The 18,178-nt window shown below is 45.3% G+C and overlaps 1 protein-coding gene across 3 annotated transcripts in view; it reads left to right on the plus strand.

Moving 5' to 3' along the window:
* The first annotated feature begins 10,786 nt into the window (after window positions 1-10,786).
* Window positions 10,787-18,178, plus strand: part of GOLM1 (golgi membrane protein 1) — a 56,378-nt gene continuing 48,986 nt past the window's right edge. For 2 of the 3 annotated variants that reach the window (XM_032840487.1, XM_032840490.1), the window contains exon 1: window positions 11,384-11,512. The gene's annotated coding sequence lies outside the window, so the exon portion shown is untranslated. Of the gene's footprint in view, window positions 11,000-11,383; window positions 11,513-18,178 lie in introns of those variants that run through there. The other variant, XM_032840488.1, reaches the window with a different exon arrangement.

Genomic DNA, 18,178 nt, shown 5'->3' on the forward strand with positions numbered 1-18,178 from the left:
GACTCACAGTTTTAAGCTGGACACATGGCAAACCAGAGTATGAGCCTCTGTTTCCCGGCTACCTGACAGCTGGGGGTGGACAGGCACCTAAGTTCTGGCCAAGGAATGCAATCGGGAATGTCATATGCAACTTCTAAGAGGTGTCCTTAAAGCGAGGGAGTAAGCTCTTCTTTTCCTCCCGTCTTCTGGGTGGAATGTGGAAGGGGCAGCTGCAGCGGAAACACCCATCTTGGACCCTATGAACTGGGGTCACATCTGGGACCAGTGGAGTCTGAGTCTCTGCTGACCTGCCCCTTCTGCCCGACTATCTACTCGAAGACTTACTCTGTGAGAGATCAGAACTTTGTGAGGCTAAACCACTATCATTCAGGGTTTGTTTTTTTGTTTTTTTTTTTAATCAATGGCAGCTGACCCTCATCCTAAAATTATATGCAAAGCAAAGCTCCCTCTCGGGTTTGAGGTTCATGTCCCATAGAGTGGGAGCCTACAAGGAGAAAGATCTTTCCAGGCCCTTCTGCCTGGTGAATATCCTTGTACTTCCTCCTGGATCTTTAGATTTCTTTGTTGAGACCAGTGTTTGTCAATTGCAGAGGGCCCTGGGGGCCACTATTGGCACTGGGGGTGCGAGCATGTTTTGTTTTGCGGGATACTTTAAAAAAATTTTTTTTAAAGGTTTTATTTATTTGTCAGAGAGACAGCCAGAGAGGGAACACAAGCAGGCAAGAGGGAAAGGGAGAAGCAGGCTCCCCACTGAGCAGGGAGCCCAACTCCGGAACTCAATCCCAGGACCCTGGGATCAGGACCTGAGCCAAAGGCAGACTCCCAATGACTGAGCCACCCAGGTGCCCCTGTTTTGCAGGATACTTAAATAAAGGTCAAGAGTAGACCGCTCCCCCGCCCCCGTGAGTCATTGTTCAAAAGAGGAAGTCTCTTCTAGACAACAATCTTGCATTATATTTCTCAAACTTACCAAGAGACTAGAACTGAATTATTTCAACCACTAAAAAGAAGTGATAATCACGTAACCTGGTAGAGGTGCTGATTATTACTACAATGGCTATCATGTTGCAATATGTGAAAGAATTAATATGTTGTACACCTTTAACTTATACAATGCTACGTGTCAAATCACTTCAATTTACATTTCCAAGTGCTCCCTGGGGTTATCATAGCCTCAGCTGAGAATCGCTGCTCCAGACTCAGGAGCCTGACCCTCTTGCCAGCTCACTTCAGTTCTCTCTCCAGCCACCTGGCGGGCTGAGGCGATAGAGCACACAACTCCTGATCTCAGGTTTGTGAGTTCAAGCCCCACACTTGGTGTAGAGATTATTTAAAAAAAAAAAAAAAAAGTCTTGTGGGGCGCTGCGTGGCTCAGTTGGTTGAGTGGTGTCCAACTCTTGATTTTGGCTCAGGTCGTGATCTGAGGGTTGTGAGATCAAGCCCCCATCGGGCTGTGCACTCAGGGGGAAGTCTGCTTGAGATTCTCTCCCTCTGCACTCCCCTCCCCCGGCACATGAGACCATGCATACTTTCTCTCTCTCAAATAAATAAATCTTTAAAAATAAAAAATGAGTTTTTTTTTTTTTCTAAAGTCCATTCTCAGGACTAACACCAGGTATGACCCATCCACTACCCACAAGGATGTGACGTCACTGTGTCACTCTAGGTGGACACAGTGGTTTGTCCCTGGGGTTGTTGGAAGATCTTGCTGGGTGTGGGGAGCTTGCCAGACTTGGCAAGATAGTAAGTCAGTGGGAACATAAACTAGGAGCAGGAGCCAGATGAGTGCGCCATAACCCACAGCACTTAATACACCCTTGTAAGAAAAAAGAGAATACACATCAAAAGACCGAAGTTACTGAAATGCAATTGACATTTCAAACTGTGTTTTCAAGAAAGAGCCTCTTTTTTCCAACATCATTGGAAAATCAGCTCTAGTGGAAAAGTCAGGAGCCAGGGAACTGAAGTTTCTAAGTATTCAAGCATTCTTAATATTGCTGCCAAGTTAAACTGTCAATCAGTCATTCTACAGTCCTAAGTGTTGAGGTCAAAGCACTAACCTCTTTTAGAAGCCTTTTCTGAGGAGGCTGAGGGGACGTATTTTGAGAACAAAAGAGATGCAAATGTCTGTAAAGCAGATAGACCACCTCTTCTAGAACAACTTCCTCTTAGCACAAAACAGAGACACATGACCCCCCCACTCATCCTGGGCTGGGTATGACAGTGTATATACAGAACCTCATGTTGTCAGCTTGGCCCCCAGATGCAGGAGACCCTCAGCTGGGCCCTTTCTCTCCATCTGCTCAAGGAAGCTGAAAGGCATCTCACGGCCCTCTTCCCTGCCTCTCCGACTGGTTCCTTCCCAATCCTTTGTTGCTGGACTGTTCTCTAATGAGTATGTCCCACCAAGCAGAGACAACTGTGAATGAAGTTCAGTAAGGGCATCAGTGTTAAAGGCAGTTGTGGGTCTCATAACACACAAAGGCACCTTTCTTTTTTCACTGCTTCGCTCACTGGTGGGAGGCCTTGAATTATTTCCTTCTCAACCTCAGAACACATTCATGTTCACAACACCAGGAGGACATAACCACACACTTTTAAAACCCCGGTTAATACAGGACATTGAAGATCGTTATCGGAATGTCTAAAATTAGAAGCATCTACTTTAGAAGGATTATTCTTACCATGCTTTGTACTATAACCTGGCTTTTCAAAGGTTTCAAGTGATCGATAAAAAACTTCTTCCAACATAAGATTGCCTTAGCAAAAGACAGAACCCAAAACACCAGGATTCCCAGTTAAATTTGAATTTCAGATAAATAACAATTTTTTTTAAATTATCTGACCCATGCAATATTTGGAACATACTTACACTGAAAAACTTCTTTATTGTTTACCTGAATCTCACATGTGACTGACAACCCTATACCAATAACAAAAGGACTGAGTCAGAATCCGTTGGGCTGCTTGTGACAGAAATCCAGTGCCAGCTGGCTTGAGTAAAATGGGCAAGTCATTGGCCAATATCACTGAAAATCCAGGATAAAGCTGGTTTCAGATACAGCTGGATCCAGAAGATCAAATGACACCATCAACATTGGTGTTTGTCTGTCTTTCTCAGCCTATCAGGCCGGTGTATCCACTTTGTGATCTTAAGCAGCTCTAGGGTTATATTGTCCCAGGACAGGCTGTCTTAGTGGGGAAAAAAGAGCTTCTATTCCCCAGTGGCTGAAGAGAATGTGTCCTAGGGAGTCTCACTGCATGCACTGGGTCACATGACTATCCATGACCCAATCACTATAGACTCCAGGATTGTATTAGTCTCCTGCGGCTACCAGGACGGATCACCAAAGCTGGGCAGTTACAGCAGCAGAAGTTTTATTCTCCTGTGTGAGTGGGACTAGGGCTGGGTTCACTCCAAAGGCTCTAGGAGACAATCTATTTCCTACCCCTTCCAGCTTCTGGTGACTCCCAGCCTTCCTCCAGGCCTTCCCTTGACTTGTGACCCCGTCACTCCAGGCTCTGCTTCTGTGATCACAGGGCTTCTTTCCCTCTCTGTCTACAACCCTCTCTGCTTTTCCCTCACAAGGACACTTAGGATTGTGTTTTGCCCACCTGGGTCATCCAGGACAAGTGCCTCAAGATCTTTAGTTTAATCACATTTTTGCCCTATAAGGGCAGGTTCAGGGATTAGGACATGGAAATACCTTTTGCGGGGTCACTATTCAGCTTACTTCAGACATTGAGGATTGGAAAGTCAGTGAGGGGTGACTTGAAAACATGGTGGTGCTGGTAACTGAAGAAGGGAAAAAGGCATTCTGGAAAGCGAGCGTAGCAAGATGTCTGTGATGAGGACCATCTATTCTGTTCCCTTCCATTGATTACAACTATTTAGTATTTGGAAAGCGTCTCCGCTGTGCCCCCCACAGGAGCTCCAGTCCAGTCTGAATTATGTATCTGTGCAAGTGTTGGGGAGGATACTGAGCTTCCCATTCCTTTGGGAACTTTGCACTCTTTGTGGGACAGAATGTGGTGGGTGCTAGGGTTGGCTTTGATGACTGGGGCTTTTGAGCTGAATTGTGAGAAAGGGGAGGGAAAGGGGAGATTTCAGGCAGAATAGCAGAGCAAAGCCAGGCTCTGGGGAGCACCAAGTAGTGGCCTGACATGATTTGAGGAAACCTGGACAGATAGACAGCTATGATTCTGTATTGGCAAGAAAAAACCACTAACAGTTTTTGGAGAGAGGGGTGATGTCCCCTGACTGGGGAAGATTTTGATGATCTTGGGGAAGATTATGATGCTGTATGGAATTTTGTTTAGTCTGAGGTTTACTCATGAACCCTGGGCAACAGGGCTACGCTTCTATCTTACCCTCCCACCTACAGTGGTTCCCCAGTCCCGACTAATCCCCTTGTTCTGTGTCATGTTTTTTCCTGTCATCATGCTGAAGTAGTTCTCTTTCATGTTTCTGTCTTTATAAAAATATCCATGCTTCTGGTTCCCACAGCACACATGGCTTCCTTGGTGTCGAGGTTCTGCAGTGAAGGGCAGCCAGGGGCAACCAACAGCAGAAGGTGATTTCTGGAAAGTTCTGGAGGACAGATCTTCACCAACTTCTACTGGGACCACAGCCAGTAGAAATTTCTCTGCCATTCAAGAAACCATAGCTATGCTCTCTTCAGTGAAATCTTGGTCTCCTCCTTCTTGGGTAGGTGGGTAGATGGAGAGCTTTTACTTGGATACTTGGATGATCTATCTCAGCCCCAGGGGTGTCCTGGCTGCCTCATATATCTGCCATTCCTACATTTTTTAGAGTTCTCTTTGCACCTTACCATAAAAACCCTTGTTAGTCCAATACCCTGCTAAAATTATGATTTTTTAAAATATTAAACATCCCCTGTTCAAAACTGTGTTTTCTCTCTCCTGATGGGACCCACGCTGATACACCATCCTTCTAGATCTGGGCTCTCCAATATGGTAGCCATTAACCACGTGTGGCTTTTGAGCACCTGAAATGTGGCTGGTACCAAGGAAGAACTGACATTTTTTTAAAGATTTTATTTTAGAGAGAGAGACAGACAGAGCAAGCATGAATGGGGGAAGGGACAGAGGGAGAGAATCTCATGCAGACTCCATGCTGAGCACAAGCTCTGTGTAAACCTCGACCTCATGACCCTGAGATCATGACCTGAGTGGAAACCAAGAGTCAGCTACTTAACTGGCTGAGCCACCAGGCACCCCAAGAACTGGATTTTTAATTTGAGTTAAAAAAAACCAAAAACTGGAGCAGTGTAAATTTTTCCATTAAATACTTAACTATCTGTAAAATGTCTCATCAACGTTTTATGAATTACATGTCTAAATGATAATACATTGGATATAGTGGGTTAGATAAGGTGTTTTTAAATTATTTTCACTTGTTTTTCTTATTTTTTTAATGCTAAATTTTCTACTAGAAAATTTAAAATTATATATGTTATGGGGTGCCTGATTGGTTCAGTCAGAAGGACATGCAATTCTTGATCTTGGGATCATGAGTTCGAACCCCACATTTGGCGTAGAGATTACGTAAGTAAAAAAAAAATAAAAATAATAAAATTACATATGTGCCTTAATTCCCTTTCTATAGGATAGCCCCTGTTCTACATCCACTTTCTATATAGTCTCTCCTGATTTTCCTAAATAGATATGATTTCTGTCTCCTCCTTGCCCTTTGAATTTCTTTGGATATTTGTGGGGGACATTTGCTAGTTTTTTTGCCTGCCAGCATTCTATCTCTTTTTATAGGCATCTCAGTCTCCTTCCTTGGAGAGATTGGCGTGTAGCCTTGGTGTAGCCTTGATGAGAATTAGTAGCCCCAGCCCAGAGCAGAAACCAGATGAGTTGTCCCTGTTAGCCTGGACGGATAGGCTCAGAATCAATTCCTCCAACTAGAAGCCCCCTCTGGGCACTATGTATTTGAGCAAGTGTTACAAGGACATGGGGTCACTTGGGGGTCCTATTTCTTAAAGATGCAGGAGTGCGACACGCAGACTACACATGCTTTCTGCTGTGTCACTTTTGCAGTGACTTCTGCTCCCTAGCTTTCTGCAGCATACAGGTTTTCCAAGTTGATTGAAAATCAGTCAAAACAATTTCACCGATTCTCACCATTGATTCTGTGACACCCTGGCCTTTATCCAATTAATTCCCCTTTTCCTTACAATTGATGAAGGCTGTTCCTGTTTGTTTGCAACCAAGAGCTCTAATTGATATCACACTGCTGTTCTACTGTTACGTTTAATTCCGGCAAATTCTAGGCTACTGGCAAAGTGTAAGAATTAAGGGGTAGATAAAAGAGTTGGGCTTTGGGAATGCACAGAAACCACCCTACAGAATTATGTGCTGAGAAAGATGGGTGCTATCATTGAGATAAGTGCATTTCAATATATTTTTTAAAGATTTTATTTATTTATTTGACAGACAGAGATCACAAGTAGGCAAAGAGGCCGGCAGAGAGAGGAAGTGAAGCAGGCTCCCATGGGATCATGACTGGAGCCGAAGGCAGAGGCTTTAACCCACTGAGCCACCTAGGCGCCCCATTTCAATATTTTTCAGTCCTCAAATAATCACTTTGTTCATTCCAGGAACAGAGTGCAATGGACTGGCTAAGTTTAGAGGTCTCTGGTAGGCAGAGTAATGCCCCCCACCAAAGATGTCCATGTGTTCATCTTAGGAGTCTGTTAATGTGACCTTACATGCAAAAGGGAACTTTACAGATTATCTTGCATTATTTGGGTGAGACCAGTGTAATCAACCACAAGGATTCTAAGAAGTGAGGAAAACTTTCCAACTGGATCTGACAGATGTGACTGTGGAAGCAGGATTAGAAAGATGTTACTAACTATAAAATTACTGGTTTTGAAGGTGGAGGGAGGGGGTCACAAACCCAGGAAGGCAGGGAGAATTTAGCAGCTGGAAAAGGCAAGAAAGGGATTTCTCTAGAGTCTCCAGAGAGGAATGCAGCCCTGCTGACGCCTTGGTGAAACTTTTGACCTACAGAGCTTTAAGATATTAAATTTGTGTTGGTTTAAGTTGAATGATTTGTTAGAGCAGCAAATAGGAAACTTATATAAGGCCCATCCCTTGAGCTGGAGAGAACATTGCTTTGACTGACAATCTACCAAGGCTGTATCCCTTGGAGATGGGAGGAGATTCCTGTATGAAAACAGTGTGTTACTAGCAAGTGAGGGAAAGGATGCTACACTTGATCTTAGACAAAAGGCCGAGAAGTGATGGGAAAGGATGTTGAACAGACAAAACACAGATGCCCACTCCAACCAGCCACCACAGCCCCTTGCATGTCAGTGAATCAGAATCGACCTAGCTGAATTTTTAGGGCTGGCAATTGATTAGTTTAAATATTGTGGGTGAGAGGCCTTGAAGAAATCAAAGAGAACTTTATAGAATGCAAATCCTATATGTATACCTGCATCTTTTCAATGCCAAATTTCAGGGCACCTGGGTGGCTCAGTCAGTTGAGTCACTGACTATTGGTGTCAGCTCAGGTCATGATCTCAGAGTCTTAGGATGGAACCCCCCATTGGGCTCTGTGCTCAGCAGTGTGTCTGCTTGAGATTCTTTATCTCTCTCTCTGCTTCTCCCCCCAGCTCAAGCACTCTTTTTCTAAAATAAATAAATAAAATAAGTCTCTTTTTTTTAAAATGCCAAATTTCATCATAAGGAGTCTCATGAAACTTGGAAAGGACTCTTTCCCCCTCAGCAAAGATGTATTGATTCAAACAACTGCCGTAACACCTAGACATGTGGGCCTGTTCCATAAATGTTTAAGAATCATGGGCTGGGAGATTGCACTGCTAGGTATATTTACCCCAAAGATACAAATGTAGTGATCCAAAGGGGCACCTGCACCCCAATGTTCATAGCAGCAATGTCCACAATAGCCAAACTGTGGAAAGAGCCAAGGTGTCCACCAACAGATGAATGGATAAAGAACATATGGTTCGTATATATAATGGAATATTACTCAGCCATCAGAAAGGATGAATACTTGACATTTACATCAACGTGGATGGAACTGGAGGCTGTTATGCTGAGTGAAATAAGTCAATCAGAGAAAGACAATTATCATATGGCTTCACTCATATGCGGAAAATAAGAAACAGCGCAGAGGATCATAGGGGAAGGGAGGGAAAACTGAATGGGAAGTCATCAGAGAGGGAGAAAAACTATGAGAGACTCTCATCTGAGGGATGATGGAAAAGGGGGTGGGGGACAGGGTCACTGGGTGATGGGCATTAAGGAGGGCAAGTGATGTGATGAGCACTGGCGTTATATGCAATAGATAAATTATTGAACACTACATCTGAAACTAAGTATGTACTTTATGTTTGTTAAATGAATTTAAATTAAAAAAAAAAAGAATTAAGGGCTGCGAGCTCCTGGATGGTTCAGTCAGTTAAGCATCCAACTCTTGATATTCACTCAGGTCTTGATCTCAGGGTTATGAGTTCAAGCCCCACTGTCATCTCTACACTGGGTGTGGAGCCTACTTAAAAAGAAAAAAAAAAGAATCACAGGTTTAACTATGGTAAACAGTACGGAAGAGCCTCAAAAATTAAAAAAAAAATTTTTTTAATGTTTTAATTCTACTCCTGGTTATTTATTCAAAAGAAATAAAAACATTAACTCAAAAAGTTATATACACCCCCATATTCACAACAGCATTATAATAGCCAAGACATGGAAACAACGTAAGTGTCCATTAATGGATGCATGGATAGGCATGTGGTATGTGCGCATATTTACGCATACACACACACATAGTGGAATATTATTCAGCCATGAAAAGAAAATCCTATCATTTATGACAACACAGATAGGCCTTGAGGGCATTATGCTAAGTGAAATAAATCAGACAAAGACAAGTACTGTATGATTTCACTTATATATGGATTCTTAAAAAAAAAAATCGTAGGGAAAGATGATCAGACTTGTGGTCACCAGAGGTGGTTGGGTGAGGAGGGGGGAATCAGAGAAGTGTCTAAAGGTACAGATTTGCAGTTATAAGATAAATAGGTACCAAGGGTTGTGACGTACAACGTGATGCCTAGTGCTAACACGGCTGTATGATTTATAGAAAGTGGTTAGCAGAGTAAATCATAAGAGTTCTCATCACAACAAGAAATTTTTTCTTTCTTTTTTCTTCTTTTTTCACAATTGTACTATAGTCCATATATACAATGGAGAATTGTGCCTCCATCAGAAAGGATGAATACCGAACTTCTGTATCAACATGGACGGGACTGGAGGAGATAAGTCAAGCAGAGAGTCAATTATCATATGGTTTCACTTACTTGTGGAGCGTAAGGAATAACACGGAGGACATTGGGAGATGGGGAGGAGAAGTGAGCTCGGGGAAATGGAGTGGGGGAGATGAGCCAAGAGAAGCTGTGGACTCTGAGAAACAAACTGAAGGTTTTGGAAGGGAGGGGGTGGGGGGTTGGGTGAGCCTGGTGGTGGGTATTAAGGAGGGCATGTATTGTATGGAGAACTGCATGTGGTGCAGAAACAATGAATTTTGGAACACTGAAAAGAAAATGTAAAACAAAAACCACACAATTGTCCTGTATGAGAAGCTGGAAGTTAGCTGAACCTACTGTGGTAATCATTTTACAATACCTATAAATCAAACCATCATGCTGAACACCTTAAACTTACACAGAGAGGTAGGTCAATTATTTCTCAGTAAAACTGGGGAAAAAATCACTAGCTTAGTCACACAATGGAAACTTACTTAGAGGCAAATGAGGTACAAGTTATGGCCCACCAGCCTAAGAAGGCAGAACATAACTAGGGAAGCCAGAAGGAGCAATTTACTGTAACTATCCAAAAATCCTGATTGTAGTCACTTAAAGTTAGTAGATTAGAAAGGAGTGATACAAGTCATCCGAAAAGCCAAGGCGGATGTCCAACGCACCCCTGGCTTTTGCAGTCTTGGTCCAGTAGGACAATGGTCTAACAGCAGGTCACAAAAATTTCATTTTGGGCTATAGACTATTACTCTATTACCTAAATTCAGTTAGGAGGTTTTTGGCTCATAAAGGATCCTTTTCCTGAATTTGAGACCATGCTCAAGTGGTAGTAAGGAATCTTGGTGGTCTTTTCAAGGTGAGTCTTTGTTCTGGTTGAAAACCATTTTGGCTGCGAGCATTCCCTTAGGAGTTTGTGTATTTACTTGTGTTGTTTGTTGCTGTAGTTGTTTTGTGTGTGTGTGTGTGTGTGTGTGTGAGTGAGTGAGAGAGAGAGAGAGAGAGATCTGGGAAGGGTGACAGGAAGAGGTTCCTTTTCCAGAAGTCAGAGCTAGGTAGGCTTGAAAAGCGATAAACCTGGAATTTATTCTTAGTTGTGACCATACGTTTTAATTGTCTGGCAAGCTTTATAGCAAACAAAACTACCCATGTTTGGGCTCAGAACTCTGGAGGTGGGACCCTGGCATCCAAATACTCTAAAAGCTCCCAGATCTATATCTATATATCTATATCTATATCTATATCTATATTTTAGCGTCTGGCCAGTGCTGTCAGGGTTAAGAACCAGTGTTTTAGAATTTTCTAGAATGGGTATCCTGCAGCTCATTCGTTTTGTGGCATCCTCTCAGGGAGGCGTGGCCTAGCGGGGCTTCTGGAGCAAACGTGCGCTCCCAGCGCTGTTTAAAAATCAGACTCCTGAGCTTCGTCCTCAGAGAGTACTAGAAGATCACACTTGCGCAGCGTCCGGGAATCTTCATCTTACCCACAAGGAGTCCGGAGGGCCACAGGCCGGAAAATTAAAGCTTGAGGGATAACAGTCGTGGGGAGACCAGGAACTGGAACAGATTGGTGGAAGATAAAAGACAAATCTGTGAGGCTAGACCCCCCTAAATTCCTGCTATTCCTTGGCCCCTTTTCCTCTGGGTGGTTTGGGCCGGGACCACTGAAGGAGACGCGAGTGTGGCAAGGTGGGTGGCGCTGGACAGAGTCGGCCCTACATTCCAGAAAATTCCCTCCGGCCCGGGTTGGGGGTAAGGTGAGAGGTCATCGCTCCTCCAGGTCCTTTCGCTCCGCGCCGCCGCTGCCCATCCTTGCACGTCCTTAGGACGCTCGGGGCCCGCTCCCCTGCTGCTTCGGAGCCGCGTGGGGCGGGGGTGGGGACGGCGGTCGCGGAGGGGACGCGACAACGGCGCCCGAGCTGGGGCGGAGGGGCGGTCATGGGCTGGGGCGCGCGCACCGTGGGGCCGGCGTCCGGGCGCGCCCCCGGCCTCGCCGCCCCGCGCTCGCGGCGCCACCTCCTCCCCACGCCGCCGGCGCGGTCCGGGGGCGGGGACTCGCCGCTGCGGAGGCCGGAGACGCGGCGGCGCGGGGCGCGAGGCGCGGAGCGGGCGAGGGCGCGAGTCCGGCGGCTGCGGGAGAGCAGCGGGCGTTCCTGGAGCCGGGCGGGCAGCGCTGAGGGGCCGCCGGAGCCGCGGCAGGAGGTGAGTGCGCGGCTCCCGGGCCGCTCTGGCCGCCTTCCCTCCCCCCGTCCTTCCCGGCCCGGGGCCCGCGCCCTGGCCGCAGCCTGTCACCGGAACCCGCGCGGGGCCGGAGCCTTCGCGCCGGGGCCGCCGCCACCCCCAGGCCCCCGGCCGCCGCGAGGGGCTGTGCGAGGGCTCTCTGCCCCGGCGGAGGCCGGTCTGGGGCGTGCGGGGCCTTTCTTTTTTGTTCTCCGCTGTGTCACGCGCGTCGGCATCCGAAGTCGGAAGCGTGCAGCCCGAAGTCGCACTAGTGCGGGTCCCACGGGCGTGACGGGCGCCGGGGGAGAGCGGGTGGCCGCCGCGCGCCCTCGCCTCCGCGTCCTGGCGCTCGGGCGCCCACGTTGGCAGAGGTCGCGTCCCGGCAGGTGACCGCGAGCTGGGCGCCGGGTCCCTGGGTCGCGAGCCGCCGCAGCATCCGGAGCCGGTCTCTGGGATGCTCCAGGTTCCGTCCTTCGTGTGTTTCCCACCCATGACTGTGTGGGGGCATCCATAGAACTTCTGCTCTGCTGTAGAAACAGTCTCCTGACTTTATATACCGTTTCTGTTTCACACCGTGTTTGATGTTTGTAATGATTTTTTCTTTTTTAGGTAAAGTAAGAAAATACCTACTTTGATGGATGTTCTTTTTAGCGGAATTTAAGGACTATTGTATTGGGAACGCGGTGATGTTGCTGGTCATTTTCAGATACCCGTTTTCCAAATTTGCCTAACCAAACTTGTGTGGCTTTTGTGGGACTGAGATTTTCTTTGTCTGGTTTGGGGTCTCCAAGGCCCCAAGCTCGAAATTCCGCAAATGTTGAGGGATATTCCTAGGGGTAGGATTATTAAGATGTCCCACAGTCTGATGAAATATTTAACAGCTTTCGAGTGACTCTGTTTGGCTTACAGCCATCAGACTCACTCAAATTTAGACAGTTTTAGTATTTCTGAAATTTTTGGAGCATGAGACCGGGGAGCAGTGGAGTCTCTAGGCTGACAGGTCCTGTGGGTCTCCTAGGGCATTCTGGCCTCTCCTGCTTGTGTTATAGAAGATTAAGGTAAGCTCATGCACGGGAAGAATAATTTTATTTGTGAATAGAAAGCAGTAATTTAGTAAGATTTCTGTCCCTGGGCCAGAACTCAGTTTTTAAGGTATCGGTGATCAAAAAGACATTGAATTCTGAAGATGTTGAAAGAAAACTATCAATGTATTTTGTTCTCCTATGGAGAGGTTATCACATTTTTTTCCCCCATCAGTTTTGTTCAAAAATGAAGGACCAAGAATGAGAGGAAGGAGTAGTTGGGAGTGCGGGAGGGGGGGCAGGTAACAGATATGGATGACATTGCTGCTGGAGCAAAGGATGCCATCTCCTTTCTCATTGCTGGCCATGGGCCTAGTTATTGATGGGGGATGAAAAGATTTTGTATTTATGTTATTTATTTTTTTTTAAAGATTTTATTTATTTATTCGACAGAGAGGGATCACAAGTAGGCAGAGAGGCAGGCAGAGAGAGAGGAGGAAACAGGCTCCCCACCAAGGAGAGAGCCCGATGCGGGGCTCGATCCCAGGACCCTGGGATCATGACCTGAGCCGAAGGCAGAGGCTTTAACCCTCTGAGCCACCCAGGCGCCCCTATTTATGTTATTTTTTGAGGGGGGGGGACGGAAACAGAAGTGGGGATGGTTGACAGTGTCTGGCCTAGGGGTTTGTGTGGCCACCTTCCCCCCAGCAGGGAGGAAACTGCTGACCTTATTGAAAATCCTGTGAATGTGCAGACAGGCTTTCTGCATCTGAAGCGCAAAGGGTAGAAAGGGCAGAGCCTGGGGAAGCACAGGCCCGTGGCTGGTACCTTAGTGAAGGGGAGCTTGAAGGTGGCCTGGCCTCCAGAGAAGGCCAGCCACAGGAAAGGGAGGGCAGGAGGCCCAGATTAGGGATGGGAGGCCCCATGCCCTGTCTTTAATATGGTTATATTGTTTTATTACCTTTTTAATGACCTAAGGTGAGAAGTAACATCCCTCATTGGGATAAGGAAAAAAGAAACACTTCTTTTTTTGGTTGTTGTTAAAGAAAAAAAAAAAAGCTAAAACAAAGTCTTAGTTTTTTGTTTTGGTTTGGTTTTGTGTGTGTATGTGTGTGTGTATGTGTTTGTGCATGTGTGCGCGCGCCCACAAAAGTAGGAAGAATGGTCTTGATATGTTTTGTCTCACCTTTGAAAAGTGTGAGTGGTATTTCATTTGCCTGCTTCTCACTTCCTCTAGCAAAAAACATTCTTAGGTTGTGGTCATTTTCTTTTCTAGACTTTTCCAGTTACTGATGACATTACATGAGAAAACTTGCCTTGAAGTTTCAGAAATGCTTACCAGGTTTCCAGGGAGTCTACTTTGTTTCACACAGTAATTTCCTACACTTCCAGGGGGAAAAAAAAAAAGATCATGCCTTCTCTGATTGTTATAATATTTTGGTCTTATTTTTATAAGAACTTTAATAGAACTTCCCCTAGCTAAGATTTTGAAAATTAATTAATGCCTGACAGGAGGAAAAGATATGTAAGAGTACTATATAATCTGATCATGTTGATATAGACGGTAGTTTGCTGTGGTTTCCAAACTTTTTTGATCTTTATCATTACTTCAAAAAAGAAAAACTTGGGGTGCCTGGGTGGCTCAGTCATTAAGCATCTGCCTTCAGCTCAAGTCACGATCCTGATCCTGGGGTCCTGGGATCAGCCCCTTATCAGGCTCTCTGCTCAGCAGGGAGCCCGCTTCTCCTCACACTCCTCCTGCTTGTGTTTCCTCTCTCACCATCTCTCTGTCAAATAAATAAAATCTTTATTTTATTTTATTTTTAAAATCTTTAAAAATAAGAAATAAACAAAAACTTAAAATTAATTCAGTGTTACCACATATCAATTATCTCAATTAAACAAATGGTTAGCCCTGGCCTTTATGTTGCAAATTTATCAATTAGGTGCAGGTCCTGTTGTTACTGTCTGGTATCTCAAGGCCCAGGATACCCTCAGGGCTGGATTCATGCTTAGTGACAGTGGGGGTAGACCCCTCTTTCATATACTCCTTGAATTGTAAGTAGTTTTGGCCTGTTTCTTGTCAGATCTGGTTGTATCACCGTAGGTTTTACTTTGTGACATGGCTAACGCAGAACTGCATGAGAAACCTGTGCCTTCCCAGCGGTGGGTTTGTGTTTGCCCATGCTTACATTTATCAGAGTAAATTCAGTTCGTGCCTTTTATACGAACGGTAAAGCTTCGTAGTCTCTGTAAGGTTTAGTGTAGTTAGAGAATTTGTCTGCCCACCGCACTGTGCTCAGTGCTGAACCGAGTCAGAGGAGTTCCTCAGGCCCCCGTTCCACCAGGGCCCCTGGTGACTTGTGACCTTCAACAGAGAGACTTAAAATGCAGAGTCAGTTTCAATTCTTATTACCACTGTTAGTATTTATTTTATGGTAGTATAATAGAATTAGCATAATGTAATGTAGTATAAAATAATTAATATAATTAGTATATGTATGTACTTGTAAGTTATTTTTATCTGATAGTTAAATTACTGAAACGTAGTTGCTCTCACACTTTTGGATACAAATTAATGTAACTCTAGGATTTTCTTCCCTCACCGGATGGAGCATCTTCTTTGCCCTCCGGGAGGCAGTGCCCTGCTGGTGGACTCAGTTCTTACAGTCTGACAGCCGCAGACAAGGCATAAATGAAGAGTCAGTGTGTCCTAATAAAACTTAATTTATGGACGTCCAAATTTTAACTTCATGTGCTGTTCATGTATGAACTATTCTTTCGATTTTTTTTTCAACCCTTAAAAACTGAAAACGTGGGGTGCCCGGGTGGCTCAGTTGTTAAGTGTCTGCCTTTGGCTCAGGTCATGATCCCAGGGTGCTGGGATGGAACCCCTTATCGGGCTCCCTGCTCAGCGGAAAGCCTGCTTCTCCCTCTCCCAGCTTCTGTTCCCTCTCCTGCTGTGTGTCTCTGTCAAATAAATAAATAAAATCTTTAAAAACAAAACAAACTGAAAACTAGGCTTATGGGCAGTGTACAGAAACAGGTGGCTGGCAGGATTCAGCCTTTGGGCTGCAGTTTGGCAACTCTTGAACTGGAGGAAAATTCGGGAGTTCCTGCCAAGATGTAGTCTTGGCATCCACATGGGAGGTGGCCTTTCTTCAGAAAATTTCAAGTGTTGGAAAAAAACAGGATAAAATTTGGTTACTCTTGGGGCGCCTGAGTGGCCCGGTCGGTTAAGTGGCTGCCTTCGGCTCAGGTCATGATTCCGGGATCCTGGGATCGAGCCCCATGTTGGGCTCCCTGCTCAGTGGAGAGCCTGTTTGTCTCTCTCCCTCTGCCTACTGCTCTGCCTACTTGTGTGCGCTTTCTCTGTCAAATAAATAAATAAAATCTTTAAAAAAAAAAAGAATTTGGTTCCTCTCATTCATTTTCACTTGTCCATCTCGCTCTTTGGTATTTCCACTGCATAATACTAAATGTGCACATGAATTTTTAAAAACTGTTTATTTGAAAGGTCGGGGGAGGGGAGAGTGGGTTAGGGAGAGAGCAAGCCTGAGTAGGGGTGGAGTGGTGGGGGAGGGGCAGAGGGAGAGGGACAAGCAGACTCCCTGCTGAGCAGGAATCCCAGTGTGGGACTCAATCCTGGGACCCCGGGATCATGACCTGATCCGAAGGCAGAGGCCAAACTGAGCCACTCAGGGACCCTGTCATGCACATGAACTTTAAAAGTTTTTTCTTCAAAAAAAGTTTGAGGTATAGCGGACATATGCTAGTGTTAGGTGTACAACGTAATGATTCAGTATTGGTGTGTGTTGCAAAATGATGAGCACAATAAATCTAGTTAATGTCTGTCACCACAGTTACAACATTTTTTCCTTGCAGTGAGAACTTGTAAGATGTACTCTTTTTCACAACTTTGAGATATACAGTACAGTGTTATTAACAGTGATCACCATGTTGTTGAAGTTTTTTCATTTATAAACTGTCAGCCTCCAGAGTTGGGGAAACATGATGTTTATAATTGGAGATTGGGGTAGTGAGAGGAGATTTTCTGCACTTTCTGGTAAGCTTTTGGAGCAATTTAAGGAGAGAGCTGTGGACCTGGTCAATCAACCCTCATTGGTTTAGAGCAGGAGTTGATCAACTTCTCTACGGGACCAGATACTTAGTATTTTGACCCGCTGAGTCCGAATAATAACCCCACGAGTAGCTTTGGATCAGCTCTGCTGCGTAGCCAGAAAACAGCTGTGGCTCTGTTTACAAAACGGGCCTGTGGGCCTGGTATGCTGACCCCTGGCTTGGGGACATTCTTGGGGCATGGCAGAGTATTTTTAAACCTCAGAAAAATGTTGGTGACCGGATCCTTCACCTGTGCGGAACAGGGAGTTCTCAGGCCTGTTTGCTCACTGCCGAGCGTCTTGTGGACTTCCTGCTCAGACTCTCCAAGGTCCGGGTGAGGCCGTTTCCTCTGAGAAGAAAGAAAGGTGCGACCCTCCCGCTTGAGCCGCTGTATTGTTTCTGGTGGGTCGCGCTGGTGTAAAACGGTGTTCTGATTCGATTGCTCTCTTGTACAGTATTTGCCTGTGTGACTAAAGACCTACCAGGCCGTAGGGCACGTGAGTCTTGATCTTAGGGTTGTAAGTTCGAGCCCCACGTTGTGTGTAGAGATTACTTAAAAATAAATTCTTGGGGCACCTGGTTGGCTCCATTGGTTGTGCTCTTGATTTCAGCTCAGGTCATGGTCTCAGGGTCACGAGATTGAGCCCCACGTCTGGTTCTGCACTGAGTGTAGAATCTGGTTAAGATTCTGTCTCTCCAGGGCCCCTTGGTGGCTCTGTCAGTAAAGCAGCTGCCTTCTGCTTGGGTCATGATCCCAGGTGTCAGTGCTCCTTGCTCGGTGGAGAGTCTGCTTGTCCCTCTGCCCTACCTCCTACTTATGCTGTCTCTCAAATAAATAAATAAATGTCTCTCAAAAAAAAAAAAAGACAAAATTCTCTCTCTCCCTCTGCCTATCCTGCCCCCGCTTGAGTGCTCTCTTCTGGCTCTCTTAAAACAAACAAACAAAACAACCTACATAGAAATAAGGAAATGAGAAAAAATAAAAGTATGTAACTAGCAGGTTCAAGGGGCCAGTATATTTGACAGGTTGCTCATTTTCAGGTGCTTTTTCTTTTCTTTCCTTTTTTAATAATAAGAGGTTTCTTTTCTTTTACAAAAAATTTTTTGTCTAACATGCAAATAATAATTTTAACCAGTAGGTTGAATTATTTTCTTTTATTTTTTTGACCCAGAGAGAGAGAGATCACAAGTAGGCAGAGAAGCAGGTAGAGAGAGAGAGGAGGAAGCAGGCTTCCTCTGAGCAGAAAGCCTGATGCAGGCCTCCATCCCAGGACCCTGAGATCATAACCTGAGCCGAAGGCAGAGGCTTAACCCACTGAGCCACCCAGGCTCCTCAGGTTGAATTTTTTTTTTTTTTAATTAAGCCAGTAGGAAGGACTGTGCAGTTTCTTCACATTTCCAATTTACCAAGACACTTTTATTTTTATTTTTTTTAAAGATTTTATTTATTTATTTATTTGAGGGAGAATGAGTGAGAGAGAGCATGAGAGAGGAGAAGGTCAGA

Source organism: Lontra canadensis, unplaced genomic scaffold (genome assembly GCF_010015895.1).
Source record: "Lontra canadensis isolate GAN:19392208 unplaced genomic scaffold, GSC_riverotter_1.0 scaffold113, whole genome shotgun sequence".
NCBI lineage: Eukaryota > Metazoa > Chordata > Mammalia > Carnivora > Mustelidae > Lontra > Lontra canadensis.